Genomic DNA, 20,717 nt, shown 5'->3' on the forward strand with positions numbered 1-20,717 from the left:
GACAAATAATCAAAAGCAGGAAATAAACTAAGAAAGAGGCGTCTACGCAAGATACATGGAGGAGTTATTGGAAGAGGCTTTGCCACCGAAGAATAGGGATTCTTGTATGCAGACAAAAGCAAAAATAAATTCTAAACTATTACAAAGAAAATGAATCGGTTTGTAACCCTTCCAGTGACCTGACTATACATGAAAAGGCTTTGAGAATATTCACCAGTGGTTCAATAGTGATTTCTACTGAATTACCTTTGCCAATAACAAGTGCCAATCCACTTTTCATCACCTGAAAGTATCTCATGAAGTTACGCAATGTGTGTCTTATTCTTATGGTAATTTCTTTGTGTTCTTCTTACACAAATTAACACTAACCTTTGGTAAAATGAAATCTATTCATGCTTTCATTTAAGATTCAACAGGTGAATCATGGAAAGCTTCATAGATTTCCTTTTACAGTACTTTCTTCCTATATAACTGAATAATACAATATAGTACTGAGCGTGTACGTCTTTCAAATGGCATTAAACTATTTCTTTGTTAGGTTCCTGTAATATGGTCATATCTATAAACCAAGGCATAACAGGCATAACAAAGAAAATATTAAATAAAAGACTTCCCTAACTTTCACTTCTTCTCTCCATATTGCTTTCACTTGCACCATTTCAGTTTTATTTGTAGTGCTAGTGAGATCTAGTGAGAAATAAAAGAGACTACCGTATTTTTCGCCGTATAAGACGCACAAAACTGGTGGGGAAAAGTGGGTGCGTCTAATACGGCGAATACCTGCTGCCATCAATGGCCGGGACCCGCCGCTAATACAGGACATCACCGATCGCGGTGATGCCCTGTATTAACCCTTCAGATGCGGCGATCAAAGCTGACCGCCGCGTCTGAAGCGAAAATAACACTAACCCGGCTGCTCAGTTGGGCTGTTCGGGACCGTTGCGGTGAAATCGCGGCGTCCCGAACAGCTTACAGGACATCGGGAGAGACCTTACCTGCCTCCTCGGTGTCTTCTCCTTGCCGGGATCCCCTGCGCTCTCCTTCTACGTCATCACGTCGTCACGCACGCCGTCATCCAATAGGAGCGGCGTGCGGAGCGGCGTGATGACGGCGACATGATGACGGCGACGGAGAGTGTGGATCCCGGGGAAGAAGAAGTCCGGAGCGTCGGGGACACCAGGGGGACGCGGCGACAGCGATGGAGCGACATCCAGGGCACCGGTGACGGGTCCGGAGCAGCGGGGACACGTGAGTACTACCTCCTATACCAGTGGTCTTCAACCTGCGGACCTCCAGATGTTGCAAAACTACAACTCCCCGCATGCCCGGACAGCCAACGGCTGTCCGGCATGCTGGGAGTTGTTGTTTTGCAACATCTGGAGGTCTGCAGGTTGAAGACCACTGTTGGGTTCAGAATCTTTATTTTTTTAGATTTGGCACCTATAAATTGGGTGCGTCTTATACGCCGGTGCGTCATATAGGGCGAAAAATACGGTACGTGCCTCCTCCTGGCATGGAATATCCAAATGATTTTCAGCTGAGAGTGGAAAAAGAAAGTAGTATTTGTTCTAATTAAGAGGATGAGCTATTGTAGACACAACAGTGAAATTCATAAGGACAAAAAGGTATGGTCTTTGCTTGCTCGTGGTGCCCTCTATTGTAGGTAGCAGCTCGGCAATTAAAAGTTTGACTCAACCAAATGCCTAAGACCATGACTGGGGATTTAATAACTAAAGCAGAATCTCTCCCAAAAGGGAAATTTACCCATCAGCTGTTTAAGGTTGTTTAAGGTTGTTTAAGGTCAGTATAGAGCAGGGTGCTGGGTGGCTGGCAGAAAGGCCTTTGTTGTTGGACTCAGGGAGTAAATTTTTCCCTTGAGGAAAGCACCAAAAAGTTCAAAGGTTCTCAATTGCAATATACATTGACTTACAGGAATTTGGGGCTATGAACATATTTAACTGTGAACTTCGACATCTGCATTAGTCATTACACATCTCATGGAAAAAAAAACTCAAAAATTACAAAATTCAGTAAAGCTGCTATAAAAAGAAATATTTTAAGGGACAGTGAAAAATATCCATTATTCAGGCTAAGAAAGCTATAACATTCCAGCATATACCAAAGCCACTATATTTTGTTGGCATTGCACAAAAAATTTATTAAAATGTTAAAGTTCTTTTCATGGATTCCTAGTGTCCAGTGGTCTCATTCATGCAGGTTTCTTGACAAAAGGTTATGGTTGAACCACAGGTAAAATCGGCTAGATACACCACCCTGCCACATGACATATCATTCTCCTAGCATGCCCATACATCCTTTGTATGTAGTTTTGCAAGAGCTGGAGGCACACAGCTGGAGAATACACAGCTCTAAGACAAGATTTTACAAATATATTAATGGATAGATCTATAATTAATTTTGCAATTAACTATATATCAGTCCTCAAAGGTGCATCTGAGAAAAAGAAGGTGGACCCAATGGTATACTAAATGGCAATTTATTCAAATGAGCAAAATAAAATAGAATATAAAAAAAAATATGGAAGCCTCCTGTCGCCCTAGCAGGGCCCTTGCATCGGGCAAAGGAGCTCAAACAAGTGTGGTAAAAATGTCATGAATAGAATGTTAAATATGTGGCAATAAATGAAATAATAAAAACAGGACAGTTCAAGTATGTATACCAACTAAATATCATAGTAGTCGCTGGATAAAAAATAAAGTCTGGATTTGGTGCATGGCACCACTCACCAACCATACAGATGATGGAAAAGCATGCAGTCCGGGCTGGCACGGAGGCGTCTGGCACTAGGGGTAATGCCCGTCTGTGCGGTGATGGCTTTGGGTGTCTCAGTAGTCTGTGGCTGTCACAGGTTGGTGTCTGGCCTGGTGGGGAGATGGTTGCCGTAGCTGATGTAGTGGAGAAAGCGGTAAGTCCTTGTGGTGGAACAGGAGTGGAAGCAAGCATCCACGTGTCAGTGATGTGCTGATTGCGCGCGAATGCAAGTGGTCCCAAGACAAGGGGCATCCAGCTGTTGCGAATACATGAAATCCAAGCTTGTGGTTGGTATGCAAGTTGGTATACAAACTGAGGGTGGCAGGGGTACATAGATAAAGTACTAGACGCGTTTCAAGGCCGTGGGCCTTTTCTTCAGTAGCGATATATATTTTTAAATCGCTACTGAAGAAAAGGCCCGCGGCCTTGAAACGCGTCTAATTCACAGAAGTGAACTATGTGAGGGGAAATATGTATAATTGTTTATACACATGTACATACATCAGTGTGTGTGGATAGAAATAGCTGGTAAATGGCATCAGGTGCAATGGGAATTAAAACAATGGAGGAATGTAATAGATAAGCCAGCAATGTATATAAATGTAGGGCATTTTGGAAAAAGGTGACAAGGATAGTACTTCAAAGAAAGGGGAAGAAAAACGGGAAGAAGAGTAGAGGAAGAGGGAGGGCGAGGAAAGGAGGGGATAAGAAGGAAGAAGGAGGAGGAGAGATGGATAGGAGAATAAAGATTACCTATAAAGGATACGGTGGTCTAGATAGATGGTGATGGCCTCCACTCAAGTAGCCTAGGAAGAAAAAATGGTGTTAGATATAGATAAATAAAAATGTCGATAATTCAAATTACGTCATGTGTGTAATCTCGTATTCTCTTTTCAGGCTCCGGGGTTCTAGTGTCTGAAGGGTGTGTATCCAGAACGTCTCACGTTTTTTGAGGTTGTTAACTCTATCACCCCCTTTCCGGGGTCTCAGGATTTGTTCCAACACCTGAAAACGTAGCTGTGAGATGGTGTGATCTGCTGTGATGAAATGGTAAGGAATGGGTAGTAGCATATTCTTCCTCCTAATAGTGGATTTGTGTTGGGAGATGCGGTCTCGGACATGTTGTGTGGTTTTCCAACATATCCGAGACTGCACGGGCATTTAATCATGTAACCGACGTATGATGAATCGCATGTGAAAAAGCCTTTTATGGGATATGGTTTGCCTGTAAGTGGATGGTACACTTTATTGCCTTTAGTGATGCTGTTGCACTGGACACAGTGGAGGCATGGAAAAGTGCCTTTTTTCAGGGTACTGAAGGTGGAAATACGGGGTCCACCAATGTCAGCTCTTAAAAGTTTGTCTCGGAGGTTAGGGGGCCTTTTCAAACACGGTAGGAATGGTTCTTTGAATTCCAGTACATTGGAATGGGCTCTCTGTATTAGGGACCGTTGTTTCCGGATTATTCCCTGAACTTTGTAAGCGTATGGATGGAAGGTATGTACAAAGGCGATGCAGTTAGAATTGGATCTCTAACTTTCCCTCTCTCTGGAACAGGATTTTAGATTGTATTCTGGGTATCCCCTTTCTCTAAATTTATTGGACATTTCTTCTAGTCTTTTGGATCTGGTGGTCTCATCTGTAACTATTCTCTTTACTCTGTCGAACTGTGAGATGGGAAGGGATTTAAGTGTAGCTTTGGGGTGATGACTGCTGAAGTGAAGGAGATTGTTGCGATCAGTTGGTTTGAAGTAGAGGTCAGTAGAAAGGATATCATGGTTGTCTATGTGTACTGTCATGTCCAGAAAGCTGACTGATGTGTCACTGTAGTGAATGGTGAACTGGAGTTTGGGCCATATGTTGTTGATGTAGTTGTGAAATTCCTGTAATGAGTCAGTAGGCCCCTCCCATATGCAAAAAATGTCATCGATATATCTTTCCCATATTTTGGCATGCTCACAAAAGCTGGAATTGGTGTATACAAAGCGGTCTTCAAATTTGGCCTTGTATGAATTTGCATAAGGAGGGGTCACGTTAGACCCCATGACGGTCCTCTGTGTTTGCATGATCAATCGGTCTGGCTTCAGGGAGAATGCCAACTCCACGTGTCGCAAGATACAAATGGACGGAGATCAGGTAAGATCAAGGTAGTGTATTTCCCAAGATGCATCTTGGGAAATAAACTACCTTGATCTTAGCTGATCTCCGTCCATTTGTGTCCTGCACCAGGTGGAGCCGGCGTTCTCCCTGAAGCCAGACCGATTGATCATTAGCACTTAGCCGGAGGGCTAAGGATACTATACTATTTAACCCCTTAACGACCAAAGACGTATATTTACGTCCTTGACCGGCTCCCGCAATATAACGCAGGGTCACGCGGTGACCCCGCATCAAATCGGGTCGGTCCTGGCATTTATCTGAAGCCGGGACCCGGGGCTAATAGCGCGCGGCAAAGTTTAACGCTGCGTCTAAAACAAAAGTGAAAGCTGCCCGGCGGCTCAGCGGGGAAGATCGGGGCCACTGCAGTAAAAATGCGGTGTCCCGATCAGCTGGGACACAAGCGGAGGTCCTCTTACCTTCTTCCGGCGTGTCCCTTTGGCGATTGATTGCTCCAAGCCTGAGATCAAAACGTCCAATCAATACAAAAATGGTACCGCTAAAAACGTCAGATCACGGCGCAAAAAAATGAGCCCTCATACCGCCCCATACGCAGAAAAATAAAAATGTTATAGGGGTCAGAAGATGACAATTTTAAACGTATACATTTCCGTGCATGTAGTTATGATTTTTTCCAGAAGTACGACAAAATCAAACCGATATAAGTAGGGTGTCATTTTAATCGTATGGACCTACAAAATAAAGATCAGGTGTCATTTTTACTGAAAAACTTACTGCATAGAAACGGAAGCCCCCAAAATTTACAATATGGCATTTTTTCTTCAATTTCGTCGCACAATGATGTTTTTTCTGTTTCCCTGTAGATTTTTGGGTAAAATGACTGATGTCACTTCAAAGTAGAATTGGTGGCGCAAAAAATAAGCCATCGTATTGATTTTTAGGTGCAAAATTGAAAGAATTATGATTTCAAAAAGTTGAGGAGGAAAAAACGAAAGTGCAAAAAACGAAAAACCCTGCGTCCTTAAGGAGTTAATACTCTGACCATTGTTGTGTATGCTGCTACACAACCACCTCTGGTGCGTGGCTTTCTTACTTTTACGTTTAAACTGAGGATCCCTCTTTTATTACACCAAGAAGCGCTCTTTTCCTTTTCTTCTAGACCTCTGTGTTTGTAGGTAGAATGTATCTTGGAACATGAAGTAGCTGTGTAATATGATTTCTAATAGAGAATTACAGAAGTCGAAATGTGCATTACTGAGGTCGGATTTATGTAATAATCGGGTAACAGTGGAAAGGCCCTTGTCGTGATTGATAGATGTATAAAGGCTATTGACATCAAAGGTGACTAGCAGAGTGTTGGGGGGTACTCAGGGAATTTTCCTGATGAGTTCAAGGAAAGTGCTTGTGTCTAGAAGGAATGATTTTGTGTTCCTGACTAAGGGGGTAAAGATCTTCTCAAGACAGATGGATAGTGGTGATAGAATGGAGTCTGTGGATGCAACAATGGGTCTGCCAGGGGGTTTATGTAAGTTCTTGTGGATTTTAGGTAACGTATAGAGAACTGGAGTGATGGAGTTTTTATTAATGAGAAAATCTTTAGTTTTAGAGTCAATGACACCAGATTCCAGGAATCTGTCAAGGAATTAGTAAATGTGTTGGTAATATGGCTGATGGGATCCCTATCCAGTACTCTGTATATGTTCTGGTCTGATAGCTTTGACACGATCTCTGAAATGTAATCCTGTTTGACCTGTACCACTATTGTGCCCCCTTTATCTGCTGGTTTTATGATGACTGTGTCATCATTTCTGAGGGTTTGTAGGGCTTGGAAATCTGTGGCGTCTAGGTTGTTATGAAAGTGCAAGTGGCCTTTTTCAGTTCTAAGTTTGGAGATATCTTGACTAACCAGGTTGACAAATGTTTCTAGCGTGGGTGAACCTTTAGGTGGGGTAAATCTACTTGGAATCTTGAGGCCGAAGTCTTTTATGTTCACGGGTCAAGGTTGTGTCCGTCTATCCTCGAATGTATGTTTGTCAAAGAATGATTTTAGTCGGATGTTACGAAAGAATTTCTGTAAATCTAGATCTACATTTTTATTTATCTATATCTAACACCATTTTTTCTTCCTAGGCTACTTGAGTTGCTGTGGAGGCCATCACCATCTATCTTGACCACCGTATCCTTTATAGGTAATCTTTATTCTCCTATCCATCTCTCCTCCTTCTTCCTTCTTATCCCCTCCTTTCCCCACTCTCCCTCTTCCTCTACTCTTCTTCCTCTTTTTCCTTCCCCTTTCTTTGAAGTACTATCCTTGTCACCTTTTTCCAACATGCCCTACATTTATATACATTGCTGGCTTATCTATTACATTCCTCCATTGTTATAATTCCCATTGCACCTGATGCCATTTATCAGCTATTTCTATCCACACACTGATGTATATACATGTGTATACACATGGGCAGGTACACAATTATATGTACTTCCCTTCACATAGTTCACTTCTGTCAGCTTCCTCCTATATAAACAAACTTGCGATTCTATATCCCTATACATTTTCTCCCTCTTGACATCCATTCTCATATCCCTACCATCCAATCTTCCTACAGTCATTCTGTTTAGTTCATTTCACCATATACCTATTTTCCATTTTTTTCTATTTCTTTTTAATTGATTTACTCTCTTTCTCGCACCTACTTTCATTTATTCTCTCTTATGTACATCTTTTTCGCCCTATTGCTAACTCCCCTGGAGCGCAAACTTGCGTTCCACGGGATTTTAACATCTGCGCACATGCACATGCGCACTTTCCTCTCCGGCCCACTCCGAATGCAGAGCTTGGCATACCGGAAGTGGGCCCCCGTCACATCCGGCCGGGACACCCTTAATAGACGGACTTCCTATACTGCTGCCATTCACATCGCGGTCACAGACCGCAACATAGACTTCTATTTCTAATCACAAAAACAAGCAGAAAGATAGTCGGCGACTCACCAGTCTTCGTGTTCAAATCTTGACTTTTTTTACACATACTCACATAAAACGTTACAGAAGAGGGACGGTAGGGGGGCTACAGCAGGCAACGGTAGCCATTTTGCACAGAATAGTGCTTCATCTGGCCTCCTCGGCGATAGGCCGTCCTTCCCTGCACTAGTCTACACAGATTGTTTGACTCTGATCTCATATTCTCATGTATTTTACCTTAACCCCTGTGATTGCCCAGACTCCCTCTTGTCACAGCGATCCACCTCCGGACCGGAGCGCCCGCTGCCTGTGTCCTCCCTTCTGGGGTCCCGGTGTCTCCCAGTCAAACACACTGACCGGGAGTGCTGGTCTCACTCTGGCAGGGAGGCAGCTAGCGTCGCGCTGCGTTCCCGTTCAGCTCACCTGCTCCCCGTGCGGCGTCCCTGGCTCCTGGGTCCCGGCGCGCGCGCCGGCTTCAGTAAATTTAAAGGGCCAGCGCACCTCCCATTGTCAAATTCCAATAAAAGGCACCTGCCCCTTCCTGCCCTTGCCGGATCTTTGTGCCTTGTGCCTCTGAGAAAGCGTTCCCTACAGTGTTTATTGCCTTGCCAGTTGCCGAACCCTTTGCTACCGTATACTCGCCTGTGAACCCTTGCCGCCTGCCCTGACCTCTGCTACGTCCGACTACGCTCTTGCCTGCTCCCTGTGTACCACGCCATATCAGCCACCAAAGAGGTCGAGTTGCTATTGGGGGATACGACCTGGTGGTTACCGCCGCAGCAAGTCCATCCCACCTTGCGGCGGGCTCTGGTGAAAACCAGTAACCACTTAGAACCGGTCCTCTGGTACAACCCGCGTCATCGCCTCTCAGGTTCAGAGGATCCACTTCCAGTCCTGCCGGTTTAAGACACCTCTATTGTGGCTGACTCTCCCTGGGATTATATGATCCCCCAGACTCCCTCCATTGTGGCTGGTTCTCCTTGGGATTACATGATTCTGTTTTTCTATTGTGCATGATGTTTTGCTAATACCTATTTTCTGAGGTAATATATATATATATATATATATATATATATATATATATATGGGTCCTCTGCCCATCATGGTATGTGGCAGTATTATGCTATGTCTCCACTTTATTCACATACCCTGTCCTCTATATCTCCTACTGCTCCTACCTTGCCATATGCTGTTTCTGACAGTGGACTCACTATATATGGTCCCTACATAAGATATCCATAACCATCATGTTATTGGCTCTATAGAACGCTATTGTACAGTTTATCTTACTTTGTGGCATAACTGCCCTGTATTAGTTTTTGCGCTGCTGTACGGGTATTATCCGACATATTTAATCCACAAACACCAGATTACCCCTCATACAGATACCTCCACCTATATCTCCTACCAACATGATTTCCTCCAACTCAGATATACCCCTAGGTGCATAACTGTATATACATTGTTTGACTATTATCTTTTGATTTTCTGGTCACGGTTTTATCACCATTTTGTATATTGATATAAGACCCTTTTATGGGTTCAAACATCAAATTCTGTCTGGATTGCTTTATATGCAGAATAAAATTCATACTATTCAAATGCATATGAGTGCTGAGTTTATTCATCTTATACATTGAGGAGTGGGATCGTACTCGAGCACCTTCCATATACCAGAGAGTGCCATATTATTTTCTATACTTGTTCCAAGACCTGCCAGTTATGTATCATATTAAAGAAACTAAAATTTCATAAAAGTCTATGGACTTTTACTGCCTCTTTACATTGTACACTCAGCTCCATATGAAAGTCAAGGAGAGTCAAAGGGGCGCAATGCTCAGCCAAGCAATGCTGCCCCTTCATTTTACCAATCGGTGGGGTCTTAGCAGCTAAACTTCCACCTTCGAACTTCTGACTTCTGATGTTTGTATGACATGTCAGAAGTTTAACATTTTATCTACACTTTGAATCAACAAGATTGTAAAAGTAAGGTTGATTAAAAAAAAAAGACCTTTCGGTAGCATGAGTCAGTTTAGTGCAGTTCCTACAAACAAATTGCAGGAGTTAGGGGTAAACAGATAGCATGTTCCAAAAAGCAACCAGCCTCTCAGCCTTTTTTTAAATTAATTTATGTAAAGCAGAAATAGATAGTGGCAGTGGCATCTAACGGTATATTGAAAAAATGCAGCAATGTCAATAATAGAGGTCCCACAGATAGCAAACTATAGTGGTAGTCCCTATACATTCAAAATGTCCTGCGCAACAGTGGTGCCAGGACAGAACTAATGCAAACAAGATAATGCTGGTAACAAAGAAATGGGGGTCCGGCAACTCACAGTAAGACGCTAGCTGCTAATCGGCTTGAAGTCCGTCCATGGGGCAGGGGTAAGTGCACTTACCCCTGCCCCATGGACGGACTTCAAGCCGATTAACAGCTAGCGTCTAACTGTGAGTTGCCGGACCCCCATTTCTTTGTTACCAGCATTTTTTTTAATTAATATTTATATTATTATTACCTTCATTTTAAGTTAACCAGTTTGCGCTCTCATAATTTTAATAAATAAATAAAAAGTTTTATTTTACCTTCACTACTTCAGTCAGCAAAAAATCTAAAACAAATATCAATAGTGCAGCACAAAAATTGTTTCCAAACTCCACTATTAAAGCTACCTTAATGAACTTGGTTTCTCACTGTACATGTACATTATTTTGCTTCATTCCTACTATCCACATTTTCTGGAAACAAAATGTTTGCCAATGTGGGTTAAGTCATTCAGGTGATTTAAGTTTTCAGGATTTTTTTTGTTTGAGTTTTATTTAATTTATTTGTGAAACTTTTTTTTTATGTTTTGAATTTGCCGTCTTTCTGTCAGTCATGAATTGAAGCATACATTCCCAAAGCACATATTTTTTCCTTTTCATACATGCCTCTTATGTTTAGTGGAAAACATTCTGAAAGTCAATTAATTCTGCATGGTACAATTCGGCAGCATAAAAGGCAATTCAAAGAACTTTTGTTTTGTCAAATAGATATTTTCAAGGAACAATTCAGTCAATATCAGAATGAAAGCCGCCACCATTGTGATACCAATTAACAGCTGTATTCTCAAGGACAGCAGTATATATATATATATATATATATATATATAGTGAAAGAGAGAACTATAAGTGTAAACACAAAACTGACATAATGCTTCCCGGGAAATATTATTTAAAAAAAATATTGTTAATTGGAAATATACTATATAATCTAGACTTTATTCAACAATGTCTGCTGCTAGCAATCATGAAAACTAGAAAGCCCATTAATAACAATACTTTATGATCAAATGTATTATTGCCAGTTGTCTTGTTTTCTATCTTATAACACTTAAAATATTATAGAAATAAAAAATATAGATAGATAGACAGACAGATAGGCAGATATCCCACAGCTGACCGGCTGCAAATAAAAAAATCTTAATTTTATATTAATATACCTCCCGTATTATTCCACAAGCTTTATTAAAGTGCATCTGTCACCAACAAAAACTTTTGATATAATGTAGACAATACCATTACATGTATATATGTATCTAATTAAAAATGTCTATATTTTTGGGTGAAATGCTGTCCCTGTAGCTATTGCCTGTGTGCCTATGAGGAGTCCGAATACAGGAAGTGAGGGCAGGAGAAGCAGGACTCTGTGCAGGCTCCTGGCTTGTCAATCATGCTGCTGTGACATGCAAGGGGCATGTCATAGTGTGCAAAGCCCCGCTTGTCCTAAGTGCACAGAACCCTGTTTGTCCGCCCACACTTCCTGTATTTGGACTCCTCATAGAGACACACAAACAATATCTGTAAGGACAAAAATATACACATTTTTTAACCAATGTATATTACAAATATACATATAATGGTATTATCTACATTATCTAAATTTTTATTGACGACTGGTACATTTTAAGCATTATACTTGCCTATAATTATTAATATAGTTATGTTAAATGCCCAGAAAAGGAAAGTATGGAGGTCATAGGGTGGTAATATCAGAATGTCAACCCAAGTGATATACAGCAGTCATTTGCATGCCTTTTTACTGTTGTCCTAAATTATAGGCTTGGCTGGTGGGCAGGATGTGCCCGGCTAAGAGCTGCTGCACTGAAATAGAGTAAACCCCCTAGATTCAAAGGAGTACTGGGTCTTGACTATGAATTTTCTTTAATTTAGTTAGAAAAAATACTTTTTTTCTGCTCAGGTGCTGCTTTTCCTTGGCTTGGTTTTTTCTTCCCCTTCCTGCTTCACAATGTGGATTTGGTAGTCCTATCTATCCTGTGTGGTGAAATAGCCCGTACTCTGGACAATAAATTACAACTATAACCTTTGGTGTTCAGCAGAACCAGTAAAGTTTATTCCAAATTAAACATTCCAACATAACATATTTTGCCAGCAACCAAAATACTTACAAGAAAGGTTTCGGTCATTTGGTTTGGTCACCAGATTAGTATCTGGTGATTAAAGGTAAAAACCTTTCACATATCTTAATTTTTTCTTAACAATAAAATAACCATTTTCCTTATCTCAAGCATTAGCACAGTTCATGGGGTGCTCTATTAAAGTTAAAAGGTCACACATTATTTATCTGCCATGTTCATTTGCATCACAAACAGCCAAAACACGGCAATGTTGTTTTCTCTGCTTCTTGAATAAGGTAACAGGATGTGGTGACTGTGATTCCAAAAAACCCTTTATCTACAGGAATAAAGCTGGCATTATTATCACCATATAAAAATGGCAGCCTTTCTCCATGGGCATTATTAAGCTACGAACAAAAAGAAAGAACAGCAACAGTAGTAATCAAATCACAATCGAAATAGAAAAGGACTCCAACTGTTCTATAAGCAGCAAGAGGCCTTCCCGTGTAGGAGCTTTCTTCTAATGCTGTAAAGCATGATAAACCTTAATGGTTGTCTGAATGTATGCAGTAGGCAGTCTAACTGATTGCGATGGTACCTTTGGGGGATATGGCAATACTCCTGTTTGCCTGATTAAGTCATTGAATTAAATATTACAACTTTAAGGAAACAGGTTTAATGTTTTTTTTTTCTCCCGTTTTTTTTTATTTTTTTATTTTTAAAGATCTAAGCATCAGGGCTTAGTTCTGTGTTAATTTAAGGCTGAATATCCCTTCCTAAAGTCTAATTTGGCTTTTGTATTAACCTCAGCTGTCAGGCTTCGGTGGAAATAATGGACTCTGACAGATCTAGTGCAAAGGAGAAAATATGAGAAGAAATAACACTGTATTCTCTGACTGCGATAAAACGCTCATAACAAGCACCTGTGAGCTACACTATTTCCATATAAATGTGAAATTTGACATTCTGCAGGGGTCAATAGCAAAATCAATCAATTTAAATTCTAACTGGGCAGCAGCCTTGATTCCAGGAAAATCTACTGTAAAAAAATAATTTCCGTTTGAAATCTTTTGTATTTGTGTTGTGGTCCTTATTTGTTTCCTCATACTTCTCATTGATTCACTTTATTGACCGGCAAAAACTTTACCTTTATTGTCCAAGACTTGATAAAAGTATACTAGCTTCTGGAAAAGGAAACCACTAAAGGAATAAATTTAGGTCATTGTCTTACAGTTTATTTGCAGAATTGATTCCACATATATTTATATATAGCATGTCCATTTTGCTTTATCCTTGTGTATGATTTACTGTTAGTAAATGGCCAAATTGCCATATTGCTGCGTATATAAATGCTCCAGCATATATACGTATATATATATATATATATATATATATATCTACATGAACAAACATGTGTACACTAAATGGCCACATCTGTCTACCTTGTGTGGTTTTCTGATGCAATGAGGTTCAAGTATACAGAGAATGATATGAGTTGGGAAAAATATCCAGTAAAAGCAGATCTTTTGGATGTTAATATATTGTAGCCAGAAGGGGTCAGAAGAGGATGTCAGGTATTGTTCTGAAGAACAGGCAGTGTACAGTCTACAAAACTGCTAGTGCTCCAACTAACTTATCTGAACACAAAACATGGGCTATAATAGCAGACAACCAGTTGGCAAAATGGCAGTGGAAACACATTGACTAGATTCCAGTTGCATCGTGCTGACAGGAGGGTCAACATTTGGTGTAAGAAGCATACATTGATGAACCTTTCTTTTTTAGTAACATTACTGGCAGACATGTTGTAATGGTGTGGAGAATGTTTTCTCGGCACACCCTGGGTCTTTTGATGAATCTGTCATGACGCAAGAGCCATACAGTCATGGATTGGTTCCAAGAACATGAAAAGTTTTCTTGCTTCCCCAGCCCTTGCAGTGTCCATATCTTAGTTCCATAGAGCCACTCTGGGACAGGAATGTCCTTTAGAGCATTGTTACGCCGAGCGCTCCGGGTCCCCGCTCCTCCCCGGAGCACTCGCTACACTCTCCTCACTGCAGCGCTCCGGTCAGATCCACTGACCCGGGGCGCTGCGATACCGCCTCCAGCCGGGATGCGATTCGCGATGCGGGTAGCGCCCGCTCGCGATGCGCACCCCGGCTCCCGTACCTGACTCGCTCTCCGTCGCTCCTGTCCCGGCGCGCGCGGCCCCGCTCCCTAGGGCGCGCGCGCCGGGTCTTTGCGATTTAAAGGGCCACTGCGCCGCTGATTGGCGCAGTGGTTCCAATTAGTGTGTTCACCTGTGCACTTCCCTATATCACCTCACTTCCCCTGCACTTCCTTGCCGGATCTTGTTGCCATCGTGCCAGTGAAAGCGTTTCCTTGTGTGTTCCTAGCCTGTGTTCCAGACCTCCTGCCGTTGCCCCTGACTACGATCCTTGCTGCCTGCCCCGACCTTCTGCTACGTCCGACCTTGCTTCTGTCTACTCCCTTGTACCGCGCCTATCTTCAGCAGCCAGAGAGGTTGAGCCGTTGCTAGTGGATACGACCTGGTCACTACCGCCGCAGCAAGACCATCCCGCTTTGCGGCGGGCTCTGGTGAAAACCAGTAGTGACTTAGAACCGATCCACTAGCACGGTCCACGCCAATCCCTCTCTGGCACAGAGGATCCACTACCTGCCAGCCGGCATCGTGACAGTAGATCCGGCCATGGATCCCGCTGAAGTTCCTCTGCCAGTTGTCGCTGACCTCACCACGGTGGTCGCCCAGCAGTCACAACAGATAGCGCAACAAGGCCAACAGCTGTCTCAACTGACCGTTATGCTACAGCAGTTACTACCACAGCTTCAGCAATCATCTCCTCCGCCAGCTCCTGCACCTCCTCCGCAGCGAGTGGCCGCTTCTGGTCTACGACTATCCTTGCCGGATAAATTTGATGGGGACTCTAAGTTTTGCCGTGGCTTTCTTTCCCAATGTTCCCTGCACTTGGAGATGATGTCGGACCAGTTTCCCACTGAAAGGTCTAAGGTGGCTTTCGTAGTCAGCCTTCTGTCTGGAAAAGCCCTGTCTTGGGCCACACCGCTCTGGGACCGCAATGACCCCGTCACTGCCTCTGTACACTCCTTCTTCTCGGAAATTCGAAGTGTCTTTGAGGAACCTGCCCGAGCCTCTTCTGCTGAGACTGCCCTGTTGAACCTGGTCCAGGGTAATTCCTCCGTTGGCGAGTATGCCGTACAATTCCGTACTCTTGCTTCAGAATTATCCTGGAATAATGAGGCCCTCTGCGCGACCTTTAAAAAAGGCCTATCCAGCAACATTAAAGATGTTCTGGCCGCACGAGAAATCCCTGCTAATCTACATGAACTCATTCACCTAGCCACTCGCATTGACATGCGTTTTTCCGAAAGGCGTCAGGAGCTCCGCCAGGATATGGACTCTGTTCGCACGAGGCGTTTCTTCTCCCCGGCTCCTCTCTCCTCTGGTCCCCTGCAATCTGTTCCTGTGCCTCCCGCCGTGGAGGCTATGCAGGTCGACCGGTCTCGCCTGACACCTCAAGAGAGGACACGACGCCGCATGGAGAATCTCTGCCTGTACTGTGCTAGTACCGAACACTTCCTGAAGGATTGTCCTATCCGTCCTCCCCGCCTGGAAAGACGTACGCTGACTCCGCACAAAGGTGAGACAGTCCTTGATGTCTACTCTGCTTCTCCACGTCTTACTGTGCCTGTGCGGATATCTGCCTCTGCCTTCTCCTTCTCTACTATGGCTTTCTTGGACTCCGGATCTGCAGGAAATTTTATTTTGGCCTCTCTCGTCAACAGGTTCAACATCCCGGTGACCAGTCTCGCCAGACCCCTCTACATCAATTGTGTAAACAATGAAAGATTGGACTGTACCATACGTTTCCGCACGGAGCCCCTTCTAATGTGCATCGGATCTCATCACGAGAAGATTGAACTTTTGGTCCTCCCCAATTGCACTTCTGAAATTCTCCTTGGACTTCCCTGGCTTCAACTTCATTCCCCAACCCTGGATTGGTCCACTGGGGAGATCAAGAGTTGGGGGCCCTCTTGTTCCAAGGACTGCCTAAAACCGGTTCCCAGTAACCCTTGCCGTGACTCTGTGGTTCCTCCTGTAACCGGTCTCCCTAAGGCCTATATGGACTTTGCGGATGTTTTTTGCAAAAAACAAGCTGAGACTCTACCTCCTCACAGGCCTTATGATTGTCCTATCGACCTCCTCCCGGGCACTACTCCACCCCGGGGCAGAATTTATCCTCTGTCCGCCCCAGAGACTCTTGCCATGTCTGAATACGTCCAGGAAAATTTAAAAAAGGGCTTTATCCGTAAATCCTCCTCTCCTGCCGGAGCCGGATTTTTCTTTGTGTCCAAAAAAGATGGCTCTCTACGTCCTTGCATTGACTACCGCGGTCTTAATAAAATCACGGTTAAGAACCGCTACCCCCTACCCCTCATCTCTGAACTCTTTGATCGCCTCCAAGGTGCCCACATCTTTACCAAACTGGACTTAAGAGGTGCTTATAATCTCATCCGCATCAGAGAGGGGGATGAATGGAAAACGGCATTTAACACCAGAGATGGACACTTTGAGTATCTGGTCATGCCCTTTGGCCTGTGCAACGCCCCTGCCGTCTTCCAAGACTTTGTTAATGAAATTTTTCGTGATCTCTTATACTCCTGTGTTGTTGTATATCTGGACGATATCCTGATTTTTTCTGCCAATCTAGAAGAACACCGCCAGCATGTCCGTATGGTTCTTCAGAGACTTCGTGACAATCAACTCTATGCCAAAATAGAGAAATGTCTGTTTGAATGCCAATCTCTTCCTTTCCTAGGATACTTGGTCTCTGGCCAGGGACTACAAATGGATCCAGACAAACTCTCTGCCGTCTTAGATTGGCCACGCCCCTCCGGACTCCGTGCTATCCAACGTTTTTTGGGGTTCGCCAATTATTACAGGCAATTTATTCCACATTTTTCTACCGTTGTGGCTCCTATCGTGGCTTTAACCAAAAAAAATGCCGATCCCAAGTCTTGGCCTCCTCAAGCGGAAGACGCCTTTAAACGGCTCAAGTCTGCCTTTTCTTCGGCTCCTGTGCTCTCCAGACCTGACCCATCTAAACCCTTCCTATTGGAGGTTGATGCCTCCTCAGTGGGAGCTGGAGCTGTCCTTCTACAAAAAAATTCTTCCGGGCATGCTGTTACTTGTGGTTTTTTTTCTAGGACCTTCTCTCCGGCGGAGAGGAACTACTCCATCGGGGATCGAGAGCTTCTAGCCATTAAATTAGCACTTGAGGAATGGAGGCATCTGCTGGAGGGATCAAGATTTCCAGTTATTATTTACACCGATCACAAGAACCTCTCCTACCTCCAGTCTGCCCAACGGCTGAATCCTCGCCAGGCCAGGTGGTCTCTGTTCTTTGCCCGATTTAATTTTGAAATTCACTTTCGGCCTGCCGATAAGAACATTAGGGCCGATGCTCTCTCTCGTTCCTCGGATGCTTCGGAAGTTGAACTCTCTCCGCAACACATCATTCCTCCTGACTGCCTGATTTCCACTTCTCCAGTCTCCATCAGGCAAACTCCTCCAGGAAAGACCTTTGTTTCTCCACGCCAACGCCTCGGAATCCTCAAATGGGGTCACTCCTCCCATCTCGCAGGTCATGCGGGCATCAAGAAATCTGTGCAACTCATCTCTCGCTTCTATTGGTGGCCGACTCTGGAGACGGATGTTGTGGACTTTGTGCGAGCCTGCACTATCTGTGCCCGGGATAAGACTCCTCGCCAGAAGCCCGCTGGTTTTCTTCATCCTCTGCCTGTCCCCGAACAGCCTTGGTCTCTGATTGGTATGGATTTTATTACTGACTTACCCCCTTCCCGTGGCAACACTGTTATTTGGGTGGTCGTTGATCGATTCTCCAAAATGGCACATTTCATCCCTCTTCCTGGTCTTCTTTCAGCGCCTCAGTTGGCTAAACAATTTTTTGTACACATTTTTCGTCTTCACGGGTTGCCTACGCAGATCGTCTCGGATAGAGGCGTCCAGTTCGTGTCTAAATTCTGGAGGGCTCTCTGTAAACAACTCAAGATTAAATTAAATTTTTCTTCTGCATATCATCCTCAATCCAATGGACAAGTAGAAAGAATTAACCAGGTCTTGGGTGATTATTTACGACATTTTGTTTCCTCCCGCCAGGATGACTGGGCAGATCTTCTACCATGGGCCGAATTCTCGTATAACTTCAGAGTCTCTGAATCTTCCTCCAAATCCCCATTTTTCGTGGTGTACGGCCGTCACCCTCTTCCCCCCCTCCCTACCCCCTTGCCCTCTGGTCTGCCCGCTGTGGATGAAATTTCTCGTGATCTTTCCATCATATGGAGAGAGACCCAAAATTCTCTCTTACAGGCTTCATCACGCATGAAGAAGTTCGCGGATAAGAAAAGAAGAGCTCCTCCCATTTTTTCCCCTGGAGACAAGGTATGGCTCTCCGCTAAATATGTCCGCTTCCGTGTCCCTAGCTACAAGTTGGGACCACGCTATCTTGGTCCTTTCAAAATTTTGTGCCAGATTAATCCTGTCTCTTACAAACTTCTTCTTCCTCCTTCTCTTCGTATTCCTAATGCCTTTCACGTTTCTCTTCTTAAACCACTTATCATCAACCGTTTCTCTCCCAAATCTGTTCCTCCCACTCCTGTTTCCGGCTCCTCGAACATCTTCTCCGTCAAAGAGATTCTGGCATCCAAAAAGGTCAGAGGGAAAACCTTTTTTTTAGTGGATTGGGAGGGTTGTGGTCCAGAAGAGAGATCCTGGGAACCTGAGGACAATATCCTAGACAAAAGTCTGCTCCTCAGGTTCTCAGGCTCTAAGAAGAGGGGGAGACCCAAGGGGGGGGGTACTGTTACGCCGAGCGCTCCGGGTCCCCGCTCCTCCCCGGAGCGCTCGCTACACTCTCCTCACTGCAGCGCTCCGGTCAGATCCACTGACCCGGGGCGCTGCGATACCGCCTCCAGCCGGGATGCGATTCGCGATGCGGGTAGCGCCCGCTCGCGATGCGCACCCCGGCTCCCGTACCTGACTCGCTCTCCGTCGCTCCTGTCCCGGCGCGCGCGGCCCCGCTCCCTAGGGCGCGCGCGCGCCGGGTCTTTGCGATTTAAAGGGCCACTGCGCCGCTGATTGGCGCAGTGGTTCCAATTAGTGTGTTCACCTGTGCACTTCCCTATATCACCTCACTTCCCCTGCACTTCCTTGCCGGATCTTGTTGCCATCGTGCCAGTGAAAGCGTTTCCTTGTGTGTTCCTAGCCTGTGTTCCAGACCTCCTGCCGTTGCCCCTCACTACGATCCTTGCTGCCTGCCCCGACCTTCTGCTACGTCCGACCTTGCTTCTGTCTACTCCCTTGTACCGCGCCTATCTTCAGCAGCCAGAGAGGTTGAGCCGTTGCTAGTGGATACGACCTGGTCACTACCGCCGCAGCAAGACCATCCCGCTTTGCGGCGGGCTCTGGTGAAAACCAGTAGTGACTTAGAACCGATCCACTAGCACGGTCCACGCCAATCCCTCTCTGGCACAGAGGATCCACTACCTGCCAGCCGGCATCGTGACAAGCATCTCTTGTAGAATGCTCTGTTAACAGCATTTTATCTCACCTCACTCATTTGTGGCAACAAAAAGGAATTTTGCTGTGGTTCCAAAGGCCAAAGGAGGTCTGACACACTACTAGATGGGTATCGATAATAAATACATTCAATGTTTATGTAAAAGAAACATATCTATGGTGTCTAAAGTAATAAATAACAAAATTCCATCACTTTTAGTCCTGAAAAATCTATTGTTAAAGTGTACCTGTCGTTTACAAAAACTTTTGATATAATGTAGAAGATACTGTTTTATTATATATATTTGTAATATACATTGGTTAAAAAAATATGTATATTTTAGGTGAAAAAATGCTATCCCTGCAGCTATTGCCTGTGTGTCTCAGTGAGGAGACCAAATTCAGGAAGTGAGGGTAGAACAAGTAGGGCTCTGTGCAGGCTCCTGGCTTGTAAATCAGCCTGATGTATGAGCCTGGAGCGTGTCAAAGAGCTTCACTGCACAGAGCCCTGCTTGTCCTCAGTGAGTAGTGAAGGGGGGATACTTTTCGTAAAACCGCCCACTGGAAGTAAAGTGACACACCCTTTTCTAACAGAGCCTCACTAGGCCACGCCCCTTCCCATCACTGGGCCATGCCCCTTCACTGCATAGCTTTGCCCCCCCCTTTCTTCCACATTCACTGATGTAGTCTCCTAAATGGATGTGAATGTTTATAGTGTGGGGCCCCCCTCACCCCAAGTAATATGTACCCCCTTCCCTGCATAGCTTCACCCCCCTTTCTCCCACATCCTAAATGGATGTGAATGTTTATAGAGTGGGCCCACCCACCCCAAGTAATATGTAAACATGTCCCAA

This window comes from Hyla sarda, chromosome 5 (genome assembly GCF_029499605.1).
Source record: "Hyla sarda isolate aHylSar1 chromosome 5, aHylSar1.hap1, whole genome shotgun sequence".
Lineage (NCBI taxonomy): Eukaryota > Metazoa > Chordata > Amphibia > Anura > Hylidae > Hyla > Hyla sarda.